Here is a 9,142-nt window from a genome sequence, read left to right as displayed (position 1 = left end):
AAATCACGAAAATTTTACTCTCGATCAGATGGCGCCACTAGTTTTGGCCTACACTCGTATAGAGGGCGTTGACTGTTTCGTTTGTTATTTATAATTTTAACGCATACCAGTGAAAGAACATGGGTCAAAATCATATAAAAATCATTAATGCAAATAAAAAAATCATTTATCCATATTTAAATACATTTTATCGTATTTTTATAAATATTTATTTTTAGTTTTAAAGTGTGTCGACAGATGGCAGTGAATTTACTGGGGTTACAAAATTTACTATGACAGTACCGCTCTAGTATAAGTTACTCTATGCTACAATAAATGTAACCTGTTTTGACAGATGGCGCTTTAGGACGTTTGTTTTATGCCAATGAGGATATAATAAGATAGAGCGGTACTGTCATAGTAAATTTTGTAACCACTGTAAATTCACTGCCATCTATCGACATACTTTAAAACGTAAAAATGAAGATTTATAAAAATACGTTTAATTATTTTTATATGATTTTGACCCATGTTCTTTCACTGGTATGCGTTAAAATTATAAATAACAAACGAAACAGTCAACGCCCTCTATACGAGAGTAGGCCAAAACTAGTGGCGCCATCTGATAGAGAATCAAATTTTCGTGATTTTCGAGGCACGTTTTTTCCTTAGACTGTATCCATCTATTACGGAGTTATATCTATCAAAGTTTATGCTAATTTGGATTTTTAAGCACTAATAACGTCTAAGACACCACTGTGACTGCTATGTGGTCTCAATATTTTGTTTTACGCGTCTTAATATGTGACGTTTTCGACCTAAAGGTACCACATTGTCGCTTGTTGATAAGGTTGATTTGTAATTAAAGCTGTATGGAAATAGCGCCTTACTGACAAGCGACAATAAGTACCCTTTTGGTTGAAAATGGCACATATTATTCATTTTTGGTGGTACTAAAACTCTATCCTATGCCTTTGTTGACGGCTAAATTGAATTTATCGAGGAAGCTAAAAGAACGTTGAAACAAGTTTCTATGACCGTCCAAAAATAACAGCATTAGACAATTAGCGCATTCCACTATTTAAAAAAAAATGTGTGACCCATATAAGTCCAATACCCGGTGATATATGACTATATAACCAATTGGTGCTATAAAAGCACCGAGAGTAGATCTCCAATCAATTTCTCGCAGTTTTTCTTAACCTATTATCTAGTTTAATAAGACTTATATTGACCGGGATATAGACCGTGATTACCTTTTGTATTATTTGTGAGCTCCCGATCAACAAGTGTGAATGCGACCGTTGGTAACGTTGAAAGTGAACGCAGCCGACGCGCAAGAATGAGGGTAGACAGAGCGCTGTCTACACAACTTTGACACCCACCCGCTATCTTCAGTCACCCGTGAACATGATGCATGTAACTGCGTCGAAATATCGGGAGCTCACAAATAATACAAAAGGTAATCACGGTCTATATCCCGGTCAATATAAGTCTAGTGAAACTAACCGTGAATCATTCAAAACTCTAGTTTAATAAGGTTTTAAAAGCAACCTTAGATATATGTTCATAAGGCTCACTTTTCCAAACTAGCTAATAGATGAGTAAGAGACTAATATGCGTGTATATGTAAGAGTTTTTATAAATATAATCACAGTTTGCCACGAGCATGGGTTGAGAAATAACAGATACTTTACTAAATCAAGAAACGGAAAACCGAAATTATTGTCGAGTCTGGTAAGCACACGCAGTGCAAGTGTTATTTTAAACGTCAAACTTCTATGAAAATATTGGCCATTTTCTATGAAAAGGGACCTTTTTGTCGATGGCGCTTACGCCGCACAGCGTCGCGCGGCATTGTAATAAGAGCATCGTTAATAATGGCATAAGGGCCATCGACAATAAGGTCCCTTTTTATAGAAAATACCACATATGACGTATAAATAACACTTGCACTGCGTGGTGCTATTAAAATCCTTGCATACTGATCTCGGTCTAACAGAATAAAATTGAATTTTAGAATCCTTATGTTTCGCATATGAAACAAATATCTTTCAGATATTATATACGGTGTTTCATGACCCACTGAAAACCCTTAAAACAGTTTGTTCAGAATCGATGAGAATCGATTGCGCTATATTTTAATGGGGATAATTTTTTTATTATTTTTACATGCCAAGTCTACAAGTTTGTAATGCGACAATATCAATAACTAGCATTTGACACGTTATTTGTCAATGAACAACACACTTAACTGGCCATTGGTAAACCTTATCTCGTTGCAGTAAGGTATGCAAATGGTCAGTTAACCGTCACTCAAACGACGAAGTATCTTGTGTAGAATTACCAGTCGAATAGAATTGTTAAGAAAAGTAAACAATGAATATTTTTTTTTAAATATGTATCGGATTAAAGAATAAATACTCAAGATGATCAAAAAAAAATCTGTTGGGGTGTCTTAGGTTTTCAGTGGCTCAAGTAACACCGTGTATATTTGCCGCCCTAAGGCGACTTACACACTAAAACCGTCATTTGCTGCGGACAGAGATTACCGATGATTAAGACTCTCCTGCGGACAGAGATTACCGATGATTAAGACTCTCCTGCGGACAGAGATTACCGATGATTAAGACTCTCCTGCGGACAGAGATTACCGATGATTAAGACTCTCCTGCGGACAGAGATTACCGATGATTAAAACTCTCCTGCGGACAGAGATTACCGATGATTAAGACGACGCGCAGTGTGTGAATCGCCTAATCTTGTGTGTGTGCTTGTTATTTCTCAATCTCGCTTTTTGATCTCTGCACCAAAAGGTTTTAAGTTTTTTGTGTATAAATGTCGTTTTAATCAGTAGTTTGGATCATTCCTGAGTGTCCCACTCGCTACGGTATGGGTGTTTTAATTAGGTCTCACTATTGGCTACGTAACCTGAAAGATTAGGCTATGTAACGATTTGTAGATACACGATAGGTGAGCGTTTCTTTTTCTTTTTTTTTGCCATTTTTTCTTATTTGACCTTTTTTGCAACTTTTGTATTATTTCTACTCAGAATCACGAGCTCTTTCGATCCTGGAATAAAAAAATGTCCCAACGTTTTTCCTATTGTGTTACCATTTCCCCATATAATTTGTATGGCGGTATCAAAAAGGCAGTTTGAGAAATGAATGGAAATTTTGGGACACTTTCTCTTCTATAAGGATGAAAAGGGCTCGTGATCCTGACTAGAAATAACACAAAAGTGGCTAAAAATGTCTCATAAAAAAATGGCAAAAGAAAAAGAAACACTCTGGTACCAGTACTAGCAGTGGTGTCTAACCTCTTTTTAACCCTAAACGCTTAAAGCTGACCGTTCCAAATTACCTATTGAATATGAATCTTATTCCATGAATATAGAACATGTTTAAAGACTTTAAAGTGCCTGCATGTGATCTTGATTAAGTGTTAAACTGACACTTGTTTAGTTATTGTAAACTCCATAGGGCTTCGAGCAACGCCGGCTTGCGACATGTCTGAAGGGAGGGGCTCAAGCAATATTATTACCTTACAAATCTTTCTGCCATTTTTTGCGGGGGGAAACGTGCACACAGTCGCACTTCTCACTCACTACATACAAAATCCAATCTGTAATGACGACACTAATACATAGAAAATGACACACGTCAAAGACAAATATTGCACACCTCGATCTCTTTGTGTACGGACGAGTCACAACACGGTGCCTTAGGTACAGTTGTAACTATACTTCGGCAGAGGGGAAATAGTAGGAATGCCGTCTCCCTTCCGTGTTGCTTGAAGCCATGGGGTTTTGGAATGAGTTTATGACAATGGGGTTGGCCGGTCGAAGTGTTTAGCAGATGGCGGCAGCATAGCTTGCCCTGTCAATCACTAGAATTGTGTCAAAGTTTTGTTTTTTTAATGCCCTGGATCATCCCTGGATGCCAGCCCTTTAAGTCAAATCTCATAGAAAAAGGGGCAAGCTATGATGGCGCCATCTCTGCAAACCTTTGACAGTTGCCAACCCTATTTTTATGTGCAAGGATTAGTTTAGAGTAAAGCGCTAGATGGCGCCAGTACGCGCGTGCAAGTTTCGTTACATTGCCGATATCTTAGGTAAAATAAATTCAATCGATCGGTCAAACACAGCAAATGTAAAGAAAGTCACACGCGATTTCTCGCACCGTCTAAGTAAGCCTTAAATGATTTAAAGTTTAAACAGACTTATGTATTTTAGTTCTTAATAGTTTTGTTGCGTAGCCAATGGACGGAGGCTTTTCTAAACCTGTCAGAGGTTCAGGTGTATTGTACATTGCTGATTGTATATTTTCGTGGATCGAATTTATGTTAATAAAGTTTTAAATAAGATAACTGTGTTTCCGTATTTAGTATATCCGCCATTGATTTTATATAAAGTCGCACGTTATACGGGTTGTTTACGTGCAAGTTTTGACATGGCGTTGATGACACTTACTTCATATCGTCGCTATACTTACTCAACCTCATATCTGCAACAATAATTTGATGGAAATGTCGCTTTTCTTCCATTCGGAATACGGGTGTTTTTGTCATCAAATGAGTGTTGCAGATACGAGGTTGAGTAAGTATAGCGGCGATATCCCTCATAGAGTACCTTATATATACTGATATCTCTCCTATATCAAGGCAATGTTGTTGGCGTTGGCTATTCCTAAGGGTGGTATTTCATTTATCCAATGTGTATTTGCATCGCACATTTTGCTTAGTGAGAGAGTGAGACGCAATGCACACTGGACCAAGAAATTTGTCATTTGGCATACTAACCTAACCCATACAATACAACATAGAAGGTAGGATACATGAATCTAGTATAACTGGATCGGGCATTAGGGTGGGGGGAAATGACTGAACGGGATAGTCTTATGTATATTTCAGTAGGAGTAGCAGAGAAAGCGCTGTTATTGTTTGTCCTTGTCACAGTCTCACATTTTTTTTATTCCCCACCGTAAATTTGTATGGTTTATGGTGGGCTACAAATCTACTCGACCAATCATATTGTCGCATTGCGTATGTTCTGTCCCTCACGGGCGCACGCGTATAGTTCATCTATGTAATGCTAGGTCTATGATACTATAGAAGTGGCCTACCGCGTGCGCCCGTGAGGGACAGAATAAATTATGCTCAATGATTGATCGAGTAGATTTGTAGCCCACCATAAACCATACAAATTAACGGTAGGGAATAATTCTCAATGCGCTCGCTCCAAACTACGCGGCGCGAAGCCGCGAACGCGAGTGTGGAGTCGATTTCGCTGATTAGCGAACTAGACTCCACACGCGTTCGCGACTTCGCGCACGAGTGTAGAGGGCCCTTTACGTATAGGCGACGGTTTAGTTCATCGCAGTTCGTCGAGACTACGAATAGTCAATCTGGATCACATTTCTTCTTACTAGACTTCAGGGAACACGTAATGGGTCTTGAAATCTCCGAGCGCCCATAGATGCTTTGTTATGGTGGGATGTTGAGTTTCCCAATTCCCCGCTAGATGTCGCTGTACCGGCGCCATAGTAAGGCTACATCGCGGTGTTAAGATTTTTCCTGAATCAATGGCGTCTCTCGGTTTGGTAATGGCAGGTATCGCTTCTCGGCCTTTTGGCTAAGATCAAAGTGTAGTATCTGTTCTTTTCAGCTTAATATCTGAAAGTTCCCTCACTGAGGGACCAGTATATTAAACTGATTTTTGTAAACCGACGGGATGTTCGGGGCTCGCTCCACTCCCGTCACGGGTCGGCCCGGCATTGCAGTGCCGCCGGGATTGGCCCACATTATTCATGAAAAATGTTATGACCATGGAGACTATATACAGGAGCCAAATTTCTATGTATGAAAAGTGTCCATCAAAAAACAGTAATTAGGCGGCGCCACCGTACACCGAAATACTACCAAAAACAACCTACGTAATTTGGTCGGGTTATTTGTTGCCTTATATGGTTCATGGTGGTATATGGTGTAACAAGACCCGGTCATATGCGAAGTCTTTCACAGTGCGCGCTGTACAGTTGTGGAACAAGTTGCCATTATCCCTTAGACAGTCCCAGTCGGTAGCATCACTCAAGGGAAAATTACATAAGTTGTGGCTTTCTGATGACTTGTGTTGTACTTAGTTGAGTACTAAGATTATTTATTTAGTTGTGATAATATATATATATGTATACATATGTATTTATGGGTATATATTTGTGTTTATATGGATATGTATTGTATATATATGTTTATTTTATATTCTAGATTACAGGTTTTAATTATTTACGTTTGTAATAATTGAACCATAATTTACTTTCTGTTCATAGTGTTCGTTTGTCTATCTTGATCTGTTTATTGTTTCATTCTCAATTGCTCAAAGGTTGACTGGAAGAGATCCCTTATAGGGATAAGTCCGCCTTTGTACATTGTATATATTTATGTTCTTTTATTGTGTTTGTAATCTGTCTTATGTACAATAAAGTGTTTACATACATACATACATGTTATACCACGTTATACTCATGTCCCAGAGCCTAACTAGCGCCACCGGAGAGATTAGGAACTATTATTTAAAGCTGAAAGCGGTCACTTTTGCAACAATTCTGCCATAAGAGATTGCGATCCTTTCTATACCATCCATAGTTATGACTACTATAACTTGTCATGCGCAGCCGCAAAATGTGTCACTTCACTCGCTTCTAAAGAATTGATACCATGATATGTATCTTTCGTACGCTGTTATCAACAGTACTGTTTTCATTTCTCTCATTCACGGATATATTGAGTTGAATGAAGAATTTGATAGATAATTTTAGAGACTACGAAAATAAGCGTTTTGGTAACAAAACTGATGTATGGAGTGAGCACTATGCTTATTTATCTATGGCCTAGGTTTGCATTAAATAAATACAACAGTTGCACAACATTAAAGCCTCTTCATAATTTATCATCCATTATATTTATAAATATTTTTCACACCTATTCGAAAAAGGGCTTTTTCTTTCCTGCTACTCCTGCTAGGAGAGATCAAATTGGCACTTTTCTGTTCTAGGACACGATGTCGTTTCTTCTTTGCATACTATTTTTTAGGTAATTAATATTTTGGAACATAATAATTTCCTCATAGTTGATGTGAAAAACAGTATGTGTCACATGGTAGCAAAATTATTTCCACCTTGGGCGTTATCACTTGAATCCCTCACTACGCTCAAGATTCTATTTTAGAATACCTAGCTACGCTCAGGATTCAATTATAGAATCCTTCGCTTTGCTCAGGTTTCATTGTACGCCTTCGCCGTAAATATATTTGATACCTTGTGACACAATCTACTAAATAATAATAGAGTGGAGTAGATTACAAAAAACACTAGTAGATATTTGTTTTTAATCACACTCGCTCAGTAAATGTGGAATTGCACGCAGGCTAGCGGGAACTATAGAAAAAGCGTTTTCCCTAGGGAGTTATGAAGTTTCTAGTATTATAATTAACAGTTTTTTGTCTTTATACTTCATTTTTGTATCGCAAGTGTGACGAAATTTGTGTGTAATTTGGGGCGTAATAATATTGCAAACTCGAGTCTGTAACTATACTCTCGTTTGCTATTAGAGCGGTACTGTCATAGTAAATTTTGTAACCCCAGTAAATTCACTGCCATCTGTCGACACACTTTAAAACTAAAAATGAAGATTTATAAAAATACGATAAAATGTATTTAAATATGGATAAAAAAAAAATTTATTTGCATTAATTATTTTTATGATTTTGACTCATGTTCTTTCACTGATATGCGTTTAAATTGTTAAATAACAAACGAAACCGTCAACGCCATCTATACGACCAATACGACAGTAAGCCAAAGCTAGTAGCGCCCTCTGAACGAGAATCAAATTTTCTTGATTTTCGAGGCACGTTTTTTCCTTAGACTGTATCCATCTATTACGGAGTTATATCTATCATTGGCTATATTTAACTTACGCCCCATGTTGCACAATGTACTATTGTATTTTTTGGCGCACCCCACCTACATGAACTGAAATTAACCACCGAAATCTCTACGGCCAGGGAATATTGTCTACTATACGGCCATATAAGGCAGTTATAATATTCAAGTGCCCTAGGACATACAACAACAACAACAATAAGTGTCTCTTAACTTCTAACTCGGGTAAATCCATCTGTCAGATTGTCCGATTTTGGTATTAAGAAAAGGTGAGAGGGTAGATATTCGCTGAGAGGGTCGAATGGGTTAACCCAGGTTTGAAGTTAAGCAAAAGTATGACAAATAGGATATAAAAAAACCGGCCAAGTGCGAGTCGGACTCGCGCACGAAGGGTACCGTACCATTACGGAAAAAAAACAGCAAAAAAATCACGTTTGTTGTATGGGAGCCGCACTTAAATATTTATATTATTCTGTTTTTAGTATTTGTTGTTATAGCGGCAACAGAAATACATCTGTGAAAATTTCAACTGTCTAGCTATCACGGTTCATGAGATACAGCCTGGTGACAGACAGACAGACGGACAGCGGAGTCTTAGCAAAGATAGATATAACTCCGTAATAGATGGATACAGTCTAAGGAAAAAACGTGCCTCGAAAATCACGAAAATTTGATTCTCGATCAGATGGCGCCACTAGTTTTGGCCTACTCTCATATAGAGGGCGTTGACTGTTTCGTTTGTTATTTATAATTTTAACGCATACCAGTGAAAGAACATGGGTCAAAATCATATAAAAATAACTAATGCAAATAAAAAAAAACATTTATCCATATTTAAATACATTTTAACGTATTTTTATAAATCTTCATTTTTAGTTTTAAAGTATGTCGATAGTAGATGGCAGTGAATTTAAAGTGGTTACAAAATTTACTATGACAGTACCGCTCTATCTTATTATATCCTCATTGGTCTTAGTAATAGGGTCCCGTTTTTACCCTTTGGGTACGGAACCCTAAAAACAAATATTTTCAATGACATGCGTTAAGGGGTTAGGAGATTCTGGTGCCTAATTTTAGCCTTTGTGGGGTGCCTATGGTTGTCCGTATTTATTTATAGGTAATAAGGTTTAAAAAATAAAACCACCACGTGATCTAGTCAGATTGTTTAAGGATCAATATAATTTCCATTCAGATGAAGTGGCTCCTACTTTAGAACAAAACAA

General features: G+C 37.5%; 1 non-coding gene across 1 annotated transcript; it reads left to right on the top strand.

The window, feature by feature from the left end:
• The first annotated feature begins 5,591 nt into the window (after positions 1-5,591).
• LOC134755512 (U2 spliceosomal RNA) lies at positions 5,592-5,784 on the top strand. Its single transcript, XR_010129058.1, has one exon. It is a non-coding gene; the product is annotated as a U2 spliceosomal RNA (small nuclear RNA).
• Positions 5,785-9,142: the final 3,358 nt, after the last annotated feature.

The sequence above is a fragment of the Cydia strobilella genome, chromosome 2, assembly GCF_947568885.1.
Source record: "Cydia strobilella chromosome 2, ilCydStro3.1, whole genome shotgun sequence".
Classification (NCBI taxonomy): Eukaryota; Metazoa; Arthropoda; class Insecta; order Lepidoptera; family Tortricidae; genus Cydia; species Cydia strobilella.
This window is presented reverse-complemented; position numbering and strand designations above follow the sequence as displayed.